Source organism: Copadichromis virginalis, linkage group LG3 (assembly GCF_057382275.1).
Source record: "Copadichromis virginalis isolate Kocher_CV1m ecotype Utaka linkage group LG3, C_Virginalis_male_GT1.1, whole genome shotgun sequence".
Classification (NCBI taxonomy): Eukaryota; Metazoa; Chordata; class Actinopteri; order Cichliformes; family Cichlidae; genus Copadichromis; species Copadichromis virginalis.
The window spans coordinates 24,280,632-24,295,859 of NC_140620.1; the positions used below are offsets into that span (position 1 = coordinate 24,280,632).

General features: G+C 37.7%; 1 long non-coding RNA gene across 1 annotated transcript; it reads right to left on the reverse strand.

Annotated features, from left to right (window-relative positions):
• Window positions 1-1,864: 1,864 nt before the first annotated feature.
• LOC146713569 (uncharacterized) lies at window positions 1,865-8,614 on the reverse strand. Its single transcript, XR_014918074.1, has 4 exons — window positions 8,411-8,614; window positions 6,653-6,685; window positions 2,412-2,571; window positions 1,865-2,192 (listed from the first exon to the last, which is right to left on the reverse strand). It is a non-coding gene; the product is annotated as an uncharacterized LOC146713569 (long non-coding RNA).
• Between the last annotated feature and the right edge of the window lie 6,614 nt (window positions 8,615-15,228).

Genomic DNA, 15,228 nt, shown 5'->3' on the forward strand with positions numbered 1-15,228 from the left:
GGACGGGAGAGATGCCTGCAGAGGGTCACAGCATGTCTCAAAATGGTGACGGGTTACTCAGCTTCTTATAGCCTCTAGTGGCCCCCACCTAGTCGTAAAAGCCTAAACATTCTTTCTCTCTTACGGCACCTAAGTTATGACCTCGGCTCCTTGTTTCTCTGCTCTACAGAAGGTGGGGGTATGGAATGTGGTCTATCTCCCCTGTCTTAGACACAGAGTCTCCTGCATACAACCTTTCTTTTTATGATTCAGCAGTAAAGCATGTCAAGAAACAGTGTAACACATTCAACCATGTCAAGTAATACAGGTCAATCTAATAGATCTAATGATTTTCACCCTCTTTTAAGTCAGAAGTATAATGCAAACTAAAACTACATACTGATCACACACTCTATGTTAAAGGGTATAATATGATCTACAGCAGTATCATAATTCAACTACTTTGATTATATATATAAGGTAACATCCCAGCCAACATTTATATGTGGGGCCCATATGGTTTGGAAATGGGCTGAAAAATGGGCCCCATATAGGATTGTCCGCGGGTTCCGTAATGGCCCCATATTAAATGCCCATATAGGTGTTATGTTAGGAAAATCTGGGAACTAAATGGGCCCCAACTGGGAAAAGTACACAGAAACCCACCTGGGCCCCATCTTTCAAGTTTTTGTGGGTACCATGTAGGCACCACATAGGCTAAAAAGTGGGTTTTAAGTGGGATTGTCCGCAGGTTCCACAATGGCCCCATTTTATAAGCCCATCTCGGTGTTATATTGGTAAAATCTGGGAACTAAATGTGCCCCAACTGGGCAAAGTACACAGAAACCCACCTGGGCCCCATCTTTCAAGTTTTTTGTGGGTACCATGTGGGCACCACATAGGCTAAAAAGTGGGTTTTAAGTGGGATTGTCCGCGGGTTCCATAATGGCCCCATTTAATAAGCCCATCTCGGTATTATATTGGTAAAATCTGGGAACTAGATGGACCCCAACTGGGCAAAGTACACAGAAACCCACCCGGGCCCCATCTTTCAAGTTTTTGTGGGTACCATGTGGGCACCACATAGGCTAAAAAGTGGGTTTTAAGTGGGATTGTCCGCGGGTTCCGTAATGGCCCCATTTTATAAGCCCATCTCGGTGTTATATTGGTAAAATCTGGGAACTAAATGGGCCCCAACTGGGCAAAGTACACAGAAACCCACCCGGGCCCCACCTTTCAAGTTGTTTTGTGGGTACCATGTGAGTACCACATAGGCTAAAAAGTGGGTTTTAAGTGGGATTGTCCGCGGGTTCCATAATGGCCCCATTTTATAAGCCCATCTCGGTGTTATATTGGTATAATCTGGGAACTAAATGGACCCCAACTGGGCAAAGTACAAAGAAACCCACCCAGGCCCCACCTTTCAAGTTGTTTTGTGGGTACCATGTGAGTACCACATAGGCTAAAAAGTGGGTTTTAAGTGGGATTGTCCGCGGGTTCCATAATGGCCCCATTTTATAAGCCCATCTCGGTGTTATATAGGTAAAATCTGGGAACTAAATGGACCCCAACTGGGCAAAGTACACTGAAACCCACCTAGGCCCCATTTTTCAAGTTCTTAGTGGGTACAACATGAGGAAAACATGAGCTAAAAAGTTGGAATGGCATTAGCAGTGGGTTCTGTATTTGCATCTTATTTCTAGTTTGAATTGACTAAGTTCTGGCACTGAGTGGGCCCCATGTAGTAAAACAGTCACAAAATCAATTTTTCAGACGGCTAATACGGGTTCTGTGACACAAAGACACCAAATATATTAAAGCTGACCGCAAACAAAATCTAGTTTGTAAATAAAACCATTTCAAAAATCACGAGGGTACACAAAACAACATTTTTCACATTTATTTTGTCCAACAACTGTGATTTTACGTAACTGTATTCCAAAGTGCGTAAACGTTTAAAAACTAGAAATGTCAAACTACAGCAAAATTCCTTAGATATTTGGAACTGTAGCAACATGGGGAAAAAGTCAGATGGAAAACTCAAAAGCTTATCTTGAATCAGCAGGGTTTGTTTTTTTACAGAGCCGTAAGTCTATTTTGTACCCTTGCAGCCCTCGGTCCTCCTCTGTCTTTAGCTCCACTGAACCACTTGGACAGAACCTTCTCTGCTTCTTGCAAGTTGACTTTTGATGTTAAATAATTCTTCAGTGCCTCTGCAAATGAAGAAGAAGAAAAACGGGCAAGCCAAAGTAAAGTTAATCTTAGCTTACTTCATTTGGTGATGATTTTCAAAGAACAATGTTTATTTCACTTTATTGCCTCAAAAAATATATACAAATTGCATGATAACCAAACTCAGTTACACTTTCAAACACTTTATTAAAAAAGTTTAGTTTTCTAAAGTTCAAATGTCTCAAGTGAAACTAACTTACCATACACAACATTAAAAAGACGCAAATCTCTGAACTTTTTTTCCCCATGTCGGCCAAGCATGTTGTACTCCACAGCCAGCTCAGGTGATATGAGGAATTTCATCATCCTTCTTGTGGCATCGTCTACACTTGTTTCCCCTGTATCTGCTACCATGGCAACCTGAGGGGAACATACAAAAAGGACAGATTAGATACTGGCATCTGGTTAGGATGCCTCCCTGGTGAGGTGTTTTGGGCACGTCCCACCAGGAAGAGACCCAGAACACCCAGGACATGCTGGAGGGACTATGTTTTTCGGCTGGCCTGGGAATGCCTTGGGATTCCCCCGGAAGAGCTGGGCCAAGTGCCTGGAGAGAGCGAAGTCTGGGCCTCTCTACTTAGTACCGGATTGGGTCGAGGGGCAGCAGCCTAAGCTTAAGATAATGGACCGGAATGGAGGATAAATGGACACTTTACATATTACTTAATGTTTACTGTGTGGTGATAAAAAAAAAATGGTAGTAAACACAAGCTAAACTAAAAAAATTAATTGCGCTTCCTTAACCCTTTATCCCCAATAATGTTACGCAGGATAACTGGTAGGTCTGGTAGGTTTTTTCCTCTACTGTATACTATATGAATGTAATCAAGGATTAATAACAGAAAGAAAAAAGAAATTGAAATTTTGCCATTTTTACTAAAGGCAATCAAAATGTACATGAATAAAATATTTAAATTAGTCAATTCAAATTAATAACTCTAAAACACTGAACAAAATTAAGTATTTGACCCTGTGGTTTATTTTCGGACATCTCTTTTCTTCTAAAAGTCCAGGCGCGTTGGGCCCCTGGCAGAGCTCAGGTTTGACGAGACAGGTTTGGAAAAACCTGTCGCTGGCGACTTTTTGGGGGCTAAAGGGTTAAAATAAATAGGAATTGGCCAAAATTTGTATAAACTATGAAATAGCAGAACAAAAGTAAAAAAAAAAATCTTTATCTGTTATCAGAATCAAATATTTGATTAGAATAAAAAATTTAACTTTCTGGAAGATTTCTCGTTACATCTGTCATAAAAGTAACAACATCTCAGAAAAGAAACATGATAGCAACAGAAAAATATGATAGCAGTGTGATGTGATGGTCCCTGGCCAGATTTTTACACATATTATAAGCCCTGTGACACAAAAACCACAGAACTCTGACACGCACAGACTGTTTTCCTTCGTGCTAATGAAGAAAAATGCTGGTCTGGTATGTAAAAGGGAATTTATTCTTCCAGGACCTGAAGCTCCGTAATGCAGCCTTCCAGGACCTGAAGCTCCGTAATGCAGCCCTCCAACAGCCAAACCTATCTGTTCTCTGATTGTCTTGATGCATGCTCAATCATCCAGGTAAGTAAATCTCCAAAAGTTGATTCTGTTCATCTGGACGTAGCGCTTGCAGCATTTTCTCCCACTGAAAATGCTACGTCCAGATGAACAGAATCAACTTCTGGAGATGTTCTCTGATTGGATTGTTTAATTGGTGATTGACATGAAATTGACCAATCAGCTGAAAGGAAGAAAAATAGGGTCAAAATTTGGATGTGTAAGTATAAATCCACACACAGCCAGGAAAGCCGAGCGCAGAGTTGTTTGTAGCACCAATTCAGCCAGAGTGGAGCCAGATGGATTTTCCATCCATCCACACTGTAAAGTCTATAGACCAGCAAGTGATAAATTAACAGTGTTGTTGGTATTTTCTAAAACAGTTGTATGCAATAGGAATTGCTGTTTATAGTCCTCCTGTATATCTGCATGTTCCCTCCCAATTAAAACCTGTGATAATGGAGATTCAAATTCATGTCATACCTATACCAACAGTTATCAAGTATCCAGATCGACCTTTACTGATGTGCTCTGTCAGTGCGCCCCAGGGCAGCTGTGGCTACAATGTAGCTTGCCATCGCCAGTGTGTGATTGTGTGTGTGAATGGGTGAATGACTGAATGTAGTGTGAAGCGCTTTGGGGTCCTTAGGGACTAGAAAAGCGCTATAAAAATGCAGGCCATTTACCATTTAAAGGAAAATTGTTATTTCCATGTATTTTCCTGTTCTGCCTTCAACTTTGAGGACTTCCCCCCACATTTCTAGTTGTGACAGTGCACCTACAACAAAAAAAATCTGCTGTGATTTACATTTGTTGAAAGAGCAATTTTGTAAAATAGTCTATTTTTGTATGCACAGTTTACAAATCTGTCCTGTACAGCATGGACTGATTGCATGCTAAAAAGTTGTTGCTAAAAAATAAAACAATACATTTTTAATTAGTAACATCAGCAGAAAGCCTTGTTATTAATTAGATGTACAATTTCTATAGAATACGAAACAACTCAGTTCATTTTTGATCATATCAATACCAGCATATTACACAACTAGTGATGGGATTTTCGTCTCTTTTTAGAAAGCCGGCTCTTTCGGCTCCCAACCGGCTCTTCAGGTTGTTTTGTTGCTTTAATTAATTTATTATTAACAACAATATAAAATTATGAACAAAAGGAATTACTAATGTAAAAAAAGAAACGTGGTTTTATTTATATATGTTTATATATAAATATATATGGTGGCCCCTAGAGACAAAGCATGTACAAACTCCAAAACCCATTTCTAGCGTCAACTGAACTTCCAAAACAGAGCTATCTAGATCACTTAATTTACACAATTGAAATCATATGTGTATTTTTTGTGTATTTATACACAAGCACTCATATATATTCATAAAAAATTCCAAAAGCTGTTCATTTACCTGTTACTACCACACACCAAATCTGGTCGTTGGTACTTCCTGGCTTGTGTAGCCACTAGGTAACAAAATCTCAACACTGTGCCTAGCATCCTGGAGCACTTCTGTTGTGTTTTGTACGTGCTTTGGAGTTTGTACGTGCTATGGAGTTTTTACGTGTTTTGGGGTTTGTACGTGCTTTGTCTCTAGCAGCTACCGTAAATATACTTTTATTTATTCTCTCCACATAAAATGTAATAAATAAATCATATAATACAAAAAAAACAACTATTTACATTTCAACTTTTAACTATTTAAATTTTCAGCTTTTTCCTTTTAAACAAATTTAAAGTGAAACAACACAAAACACTGCAAACCACAACACAATTAAATATAAATTATAATATGAAAACAAACAGAAGATGCACATTCTCTGTCATATGGGCCTGCATGAATAAACTTTCTGAATCCTTTATCATCCGCAATTGAAAATAGTTGTGGATGATTACTATACCTTTGTAATGTGACGTTGTTGTCCCTGGCTCTCTTTCTCTCTCTCTCCCTCCTGCTCTGTTACTGTGCTACTGCGTGTGTAACAACCGCCCCTCCCCCCTCTTCCCAGCGCAAAGCACAAGGCTCGCGTGCAGAGTGAAGCGGAAAAAAAGTGCGAGAGAGAGGGTGAGAGAGAGAGAAAAAACACGCTTGTGTCGTTCACTTCAAAGAGCCGTTTCGTTTTGACCAACACATCACTAACAACCATGATGAAAAACGCTCATCTGCTTCCATCACCATCAGCTGATTAACATTGAGCTGCTGCAGTCAACACCATCAAACTAATTTAGTGTTTAATGTTATGTTATGTTATTGAATGCTTTTATTTTTAAATCTTTACCAGCGCTTAAAGACTGTAGATGTTCACACCTGGTGTTAGAAAACCGAGCTCACAGCAGTATTTTTTTTTATAACAGGAAATTTTAATTTTTATTGGTTACCGTGTTTATTACCACTTTTATCAGTAATGTACTTCCTATAAAATATGGATTTGATAAGTTACCGGTTTATTGAAATCAGCTAGTGAACACATCGATCACTTTATTGAACTACACGCCTTACACTCTTGTGAGCTCTGGTTACTAACAGCAGGTGTGAATGTTTGGAGTCCAAAACGCAGATAAAGATTAGAATAACAAGGCAATGTAAAATCAGTTTAATGCAGTTGACAGTAGCAGCTCAGATGGAAATCAGCCAATTGTGAGGAGAGCAGAGGACCAAAACTGTCAGAGTTGTGGGTCAAGTGAAGAGAACACTGTTGGCATTATTGTTAGCATAAAAGATGAAAATTAAATAAATGTTAAATTTTAAAATAGATCATTGCCTCCTGTGCCTAAATAAATATATATACTTAATACCAATAAAAAAAAAAGGATGCCCCAAAGACCATCACTTTTCAAAAATAATAATAATAATAATAATAAGTAATACAAATAATATGAAAGTTACTTACATGTCAAAGATGGTGCTTGTGATCTTGAAGAATCTAAACGTGATAAGGAAATGAAAGAAAGTGCATGAGAAAATACAAACATTTTTGTTTTTTCCCAGGATAATTCAACATAAAAGATTCTCTTACTAATGCACAAAATGAACAGTGTAATTAAAAGTTTGAAAGGCACTGCATGTGTTTATATGATAAACTGACTAATTCAAGCAGCAAACACTAGCAGTGCAAAAATGTATCTAACTAGCTGACAGACTTTAAAGTCACAGGAAGATATATCAAAATGGTGACTTATGCCAGAACAAATGACTTGACAGACATAAATCCTAAATTCCTTTAAGTAAAAAAGGAATTACTTTTTTATAAGTGGTCCCTAGTGGTTTTCAAATTATTACATGGCTTGTTAATTTTTTATTAAATTATTAAGAAGCCAGATGAGTTCAAAACATTTACAAATGACTATAAAGCACTATCCAAACTTCAAATCAAGTGGCAAAATCTCCAAATTAAAAGTACTCGCAAACTATAAAAATTTGATTATACTTAAAAATATGCAAAAACTAATTTAGTGGAATTTTTACCTGCTCAAGAATACATTGAACATGCAATATTTAATTGAAAAGAACAAAATTTGTGTACTTTTAGAAAGGATTATTAAATATTTGGGGATACTAGACATAAAGAGGGTCTCGTACATTTACGGGCATCTAATTTCCTGGATTTAATGGTTTAAAAGTTTAATAGGTCTTTGAAGTTGATAATAAAATTGAGTCCATTATTAGCAAAAAGAATTAAAAAAAAAAAAAGAGCAAAAAAATGCTTAATATATAATAATTGTTTTAAACTTAAGCTTTGTAATTGTAGCAGATTTCATTATGTCTGTAATTTTTTATTTAGCCCCACAGTAGTAAAAGCCATAAATGGGAGTTAGATTTATTACTAGTATTTTACACAGCATTCAGCTATAATAACATGTTCTGCATTTTCCTACTTCACCATCTGATCTGAACAGCTGCACTCTCTTAATTAATTAATGACCTAACATTTCTCAGTAACCAATAACTAGATGGAACAGCACAGTATCTAAGAGAGTGATCAGACAGTGTTTGAGCTAAAGACGCTGTGTGTTTCTTTTGGGGGCTTTTTACACACTGATCCACCACCGTTTTCCCATAGTACAATGCATATCTGGTAACATTACCGTATTCAGATCAGAAAACCGTTTCAGCTGCAGGCATCTACTCCTGTAATTTAAACAATCACCTTGCTACACTGCACATGAATATTACGTAACATGGTATGACTAGCTCATGTTCAGACATTTAAGATACTGTTCAGCCATTTTGTTTACTGGGTAGTGCATAATGGCCGAGTTAGCTGAGCAGGAATCCACTAAAGCCAAAAAAATAATATAAATTTTTTAAATTAATTACAAAAACCTTATAGGAAAACCCAAGAAACAGTTGCAGAAGCACAGAAAAAAACTGCCGTGTACGTTATAGTGTGTAAATTCAAAAACTGTATAGAGAGAATGGTGCAATGAAAACAGAATAAGATAAGATGAACTTTATTGAGTAGAATATAGGCAGTAAGAGTTTTTTAATTAACTTTAAATTATGTTTGCCAAAGACAATGCAGCAAATTAACCCAGTTCTACCTGCTAGCTAAAGATGTTATGCTTCTCCCCCTTATACCGTTTAGGACGACTATAGAAAGTTACTAAAATAACCATTGATGAAAACGTATCAAACTTTAAGTATTTACCTTTGTCATAGTTTTCGATTCTTTGGTATCCTTTTGTCCTCCACGTTCTTAAACACCAGGGAGAGAAAAGGCGCAACAGACGAAAGACCGCGAAGACTAGACGCTAGGCGGTGCAATCTGCTCCTCCCTCTTTTTAAACGAGCCAATAGGAGCTGCTCACATTAAAAACAACTTTATTTAAAAAGTCGTTTTACACCTGATACAAAAATTTTAAAAGTCAAACAATGCACAAGTTTAAAAGAACAATTTTATTTTTAAAAGTTTTTTAAGCATAGGGATGGTTAATATGTTTTAAAAAGTAATATATAATATTTATCAAAAAGTGTCACCCAAATCAACATCATAATAAAAATATAATTAATAAAAATATAATAATGATAAGAAGAAGAATAACAGTTTACCTAAAAGCTCTTCTAACATTAGACTGGTTTTGAAAAGTTTCAATAGTGTCAATACACCATAAGGACAAGGGAGTTTCACAGTTGAAGTGTGACTGCTTGAAAGACCCCATTCCCTCTCCTTTCCACTAGTTCAAAGAAAATGTAAATTATTTCTGGTTATATAATTTGAGGGCACAAGTTTGAAGAGTAACATTTTAACAGATCGGTAATATACTTCAGGAGCTTTACTGGATCTGATTAACCAAAACTTCCATCTTCCATGTAACTAACTGTCTTTTCTCTAATACAGTAGAGTGTGTCTGATCTACTAAAAATCCTCAACTGCATGTTTGCTCAAGTAAATAGTCTTAATTGTTTGAACAACCAGTAATCCTTAATTTGCAAATGCCAAATCTGGATTTTGTCTGTGTAATTCACTTTTATCTTAGGTTTTTTATTCGTATTTTTTGCTTTTCTTTTTTTCTACTCTTGTGTCCGTTTTAATCACTTATTATTGCTGCTGTGACAAGTGAATTTACCTAAGAAGAATCATGAAGTCCTTATTTTATCTTATCTGAGCCTCACCATGCAGCCTACCATGCAGAGTTCACATTAAGTACATAAAATGAAATCTAAAATTAAAAAGTAACCAGTTTCAAACCAGTTATTTGGAATAGTGTGCAGAGTGTTTTGAGTAACATTGAATGTTCAAAAACACCAAAGTTCCTATAGTCTCACTTGACAGCTGGGTTGTAGTGTCTGATAACACATAACATCTTGAGGTCTCAATGTGGACTTTGAGTACATTTGCTAGCCAAGGCTAAATACTGAGAGGGTCAAAAATGAAGGGTCAAGAACATCTGACTGTACGTAAGGGTACCAAAAGTGATAGACTGAGGTTGTGCCAAATATGTTAAAGTTAGGGTGATTTCTTAGAGAATGGTACCACATGGGTGCCGTCTGCAGGTTATAAAAGAGAGTTATGTTCATACTTTCTTTTGAGATTATTTTTACAATTTGACTTTCAGAACTCCCTGGGTTGTGCGCAATCTGTGATGGGCTTGTTTGGAATAAATCCTCCTTTATTCAAATAACACTTTCTCAGGCTCTTCACAGAAGAAGAATCCTCACATAAGCATGTGCTACCATTTTGAACCAATGTACACATTTACCATCACTAACCCAACTAGGACCTACATTGGATGCCCACCCATATGGATTTGATGTTAGAAACGCAAGTGGGTCCCATATATACTAAACAATCTTGAGCCCATGTAAAATATATGCCTATATTAATTTAACATAACCCATTTGGGGCCCACATAGACATGTTTTCAGGGTCTGACTTGCATTTGCCCATGTGTGACACATATAGTTTGACCAGGTGGGCCCCACCTATGTCATCAGTACCAAAAAATATATACCGATTACCTCACTTTGCCCCACCTGGGGCACACAGCAAATGCTTTTCTTTAAATGACTGTGTTTGCCCATGTCTAACCCAGGTGAAAAACCCAAGTGGGTCCTACGTGTGTTTCCCATTTTGAAACAAGTGAAGTGTTTCCCATGTTTGACCCAGCCAGGACCTACTATATGTTTCCACTCGGTTTTGCCCATATGGCTTTAATGTGAGAAACCTAAGTGGGTCCCATATATACTAAACAATCTTGAGCCCACATAAAATATATGCCCATATTAACTTAACATAACCCATATGGGGCCCACATAGACATGTTTTCAGGGTCTGACTTGCATTTGCCCATGTGTGACCCATATAGTTTGGCCAGGTAGGCCCCACCTGTGTCATCAGTACTAAAAAATATATACTGATTACCTAACTTTGCCCTACTTGGGGCACACAGCAAACGCTTTTCTTTAAATGACTGTGTTTGCCCATGTCTAACCCAGGTGAAAAACCCAAGTGGGTCCTACGTGTGTTTCCCATTTTGAAACAAGTGAAGTGTTTCCCATGTTTGACCCAGCCAGGACCTACTATATGTTCCCACTTGGTTTTGCCCATATGGCTTTCATGTGAGAAACCCAAGTGGGTCCCATATATACTAAACAATCTTGAGCCCACATAAAATATATGCCCATATTAACTTAACATAACCCATATGGGGCCTACATAGACATGTTTTCAGGGTCTAACTTGCATTTGCCCATGTGTGACCCATATAGTTTGACCAGGTGGGCCCCACCTATGTCATCAGTGCTAAAAAAATATATTGATTACCTAACTTTGCCCCACCTGGGGCCCACATAGACATGTTTCAGGGTCTGACTTGCATTTGCCCATGTGCGACCCATATAGTTTGACCAGGTGGGCCCCACCTATGTCATCAGTGCTAAAAAAATATATTGATTACCTCACTTTGCCCCACCTGGGGCCCACATAGACATGTTTTCAGGGTCTGACTTGCATTTGCCCATGTGCGACCCATTTAGTTTGACCAGGTGGGGCCCACCTGTGTCATCGATACTAAAACATATATTGATTACCTAACTTTGCCCCACCTGGGGCACACAACAACAGCCTATCCTTAAATGACTGTGTTTGCCCATGTCTATCCCAGGTGGAAAACCCAAGTGGGTCCTACATGTGTTTCCCATTTTGGACCAAGTTAAGTGTTTCCCATGTTTGACCCAGCTAGGACCTACTAAAAGTGCTCACTTGGGATGGCCCATATGGGTTTAATGTGAAGAACCCAAGTAGGCCCCATACAAAAAGCCCAGTTTGAGCCCATGCCCACATGGTACCAATCCAGCCCGAGCAAAAACCAGGTGGGGCCCATATATACATGTTGGCTGGGATATGATAACAGAATAATCTCACAATTCCCTCTTTGATCTCTTTTCTCAAAGAGATCACTTACAACATACACTCTAGTGTTGCAATGTCCACGTCTCCTTGGTCCTGAGGCCTTCTGTCCCCCTTTAATGGGTGGACCATATGTGGGATGACCTCTGTGTTCACGCAGTTCAGATGCAAGCAAAGTTAGATTTACAGTGGGGCAAAAAAGTATTTAGTCAGCCACCGATTGTGCAAGTTCCCCCACTTAAAATGATGACAGAGGTCAGTAATTTGCACCAGAGGTACACTTCAACTGTGAGAGACAGAATGTGAAAAAAAAATCCATGAATTCACATGGTAGGATTTGTTAAGAATCTTTCCTCCCTGTGGCCATCTCCCTGTACAATGCATCCACTGTTTACTGCAACAGCTACACCCTTCTTGCACATGTTCTTTTTCAGCTATTTATTAATAAGTGGCTTTTATATACATGCCTGTATATATTGTGCTATTCTTACTTAGTGTATTTTCTGTCTTTGTTAATGTTTGTTTATAATGGAGCACTGTAATGAAAAATATTTTCCCCTAGGGAACAATAAAGTATTCTGATTCTGATTCTGAAAATATACTGTTGCAGTCAAAGTGGATGAGTTCTGCCCTTTGTTTCAAAAATCAGTTGAACGCATGACTCCCCTGCTAACCCATTCCAGTTTTCTTCTAGGACAAATAGACTGGTTTTAAGTTGAATTTCACTAATATCCTTCCATAGACCATGGCGCTGTTTCATGCACACAAAAGTGTTGTGGTTTTGAACATGGATTTATTTTCAGGTGCTTTTGTGACCATAGAACTATTTGTAATTTTTACCATTTTGTAATTGATTTGGATGTTTTTAAACACTTATGCTCATGGAGAAAAAAAATCATTCTGCTGTTGGAGATGGTCAAACACAGTAAGTGATAACAGTACTGCATTTATTTCAAATCAAAAATGGGAGAAACAAATCTGCAATCAAAAATCACTTCACAAACAGCCCTTATTATTCTGTCCATTTTCTGTCCCAGTCAGTGACAGTACAGTGAGGGTTTTCAGCAGCTCCGGGGACGTCCAAAAGCCGGCTGAATTACACGGAAGATGTGCTCATAGTCAGGGACGCACCACGGCTTCCAGTGGAGCTCTTCCTCCAGCTGGGTGAAGGCTGCCTCCCGATGCTCGTACATCTCGGAGTGTGCTGGGTCCATATCGTGGTCAGATTGTACTGTCACATTTTGCAGACATTTTTTTAAATTAATTACTCAGGGACAGAATCATGGAGACAGACTCAATGACATAGACTTTCTTGACTGCAACAAAGTTAAATCTGAAGAAGCTAGCTACTGTATAATAGCAGTGATTCATATTGAACACCATAACGGAAGAGTGAACCAACTAGAAAAGTATGAGTGTTTTTGAAGTATTTTTCCGAACCCTAGAACAGAATCTGTGTTGCAAGTCTCTAAGAAGAATAAAAAACATGTCAAATTGTTGAAAAATGAAAAATGCACTGTTTTATTGCTGAACTAAAGTATATGAATTTCATAATCAAAACCTTAGGCGAAGTAGAACCTACAAACTAAGGAATGAGGAAACTTGGAAACTACAAGGAACAAATAAGAAAAAAAACAATACACAGCAAGATGGAGAATGCGGCAAAGGCCAGGCCTGAGACAATATATACACAGAGGATAAGGAGAGAGAAGGCAAGAGGTGAGAACACAGATGGGGATAACTAACAAAATGCCTATGGAGGAACTAAAACTGGACGCCAAATAAAGGAAGAACACACACAGAAGTAAAACAAGAAATTAATGATACTAAGAGAAAGATTACAACAAAGAAACAAACTGGAGACATGGCAGATTTCAAGGAAAGAGCGAAGACAGAAACTGGGGACCAGAGCAGATAAGAATATACCCGATAATACAAAGGAAATAAAAAAAATAAATAAAAGATAGCACTGAAAAAAGATAACAAATATTACACAACTAGAAAGATGACTAGAAGCTAAGATAGGAAACTCAGGTGCGCTAAGCACACAATGTCAAATTATGAGGACTAAAAATTAATCTTGAGCAAATTATATCAAAACAAAAATATGACAACTACACAAAAACTGAAAACACGTGAAGAAAAAAATATGTCATGACAGAAACATCTCAGAACATTTCTCCAAAGATTTACTAAACGTATGACATATTCTGGTAGTTTTTCTTCTTACACTTTTTCCCTTATTCATTTTACCATGCAAACTAGAGATAACCAAGAAAAGCATGCCAACGCCTGTGACTTGTGGATAAACTAATTATCATATAAACCGTTAAGCAACAGCACTGGTGAAATTTTGAGGAAGTTGGAGCTTTGTGGATATCATTTAAAATTGAAGTTGAGACATAATTTCACAAACGTTATTGCTCACTCTGACATTTAACTTTTTAGGTTAATTGAGGTCCCTGTCAGGCAGCACTCTGTGTGACTGGTAGAGTTGCAGACACGCAGGCAGGACTGAACTTAACAAAGGTTTTATTTCAGAATCAGAATCACATTTATTGTATATGTATTAATAAACTAATAAACTATTAGCCTCTGTGTGTTTCAGAGCACTAAAGAAAAAGCAAAATGATCCTAACTAGTTAAAATACCCCTAAACTAGTTAAATTAAATCATCTATGTCTAAATAACAGAGCTCTGAGACCTATACAATCCTTTAAAAAGAGTTTAATTAAAACACATAATGGTTTCATTAAATAAAACGCTATTAAACACATGTGAACTCATATGACCCCTGAACTCGCATGCACGTGCAAAAGTGGCTACTACAGGGGGACACGCACGCGTACACACACACACACATGTACGTGCAGGGGGGAAGGGGAAGTGGGGGTGTGGGGGGCAAAAAAGTATAGGTATATTACTACTGACATCTTATTAAAATGGTGAACACAATTTACTAAATTAAACATTTATATAAAAATAATATAGTGAAGCGTAATGGAAAATTTCTACAATTCTCATTTAAAGAGTTTAAGTGCTTATACATATGCTTTGTTGTGGCACTGTAACAGTGAAATAGTTTCTAAAGCTAGATGAACTTATTTCAGCCTCAGTTGATGGAGACGACAACTCCCTTTGCACTTGCTGATAACGCCAAGGGCACAAAACAGCATGCCCATTGTTCCATTAGGTTACATAGCGAGCCTTGTGATATGTGGTATGATCAATTTGTGACTTCCTGCCTTTCTCCTTGGAGTGCATAAAGGAGTGGGAGCACAACTCTGATTTCAGAGCTCTCCTGGCTGTATGAGTGTGATGTTTCATGCCTGTAAGCTAAAACTGGGTAAAACTGCTAAAATCCATCTAATCCATCTCTCTTCTAAACACCGTACAAGGAAACAGTTCTATTAACTAAATGCAATGTTACAAGTCATAGAAATTTCAAGCAGAAGAGCATCAGTGCCCTTCTTCACCTGTATGCAAGGAGTAATGTGTGATACAAAGATAAATGTATTTGTAGATGTAGATGTCATTCATCACAAAGACAAATAAAGTGTGTGAACTAAAATGCAGATAAAACTTTAAAAAGCAGAATTGAAGAGTCTTGCATTACA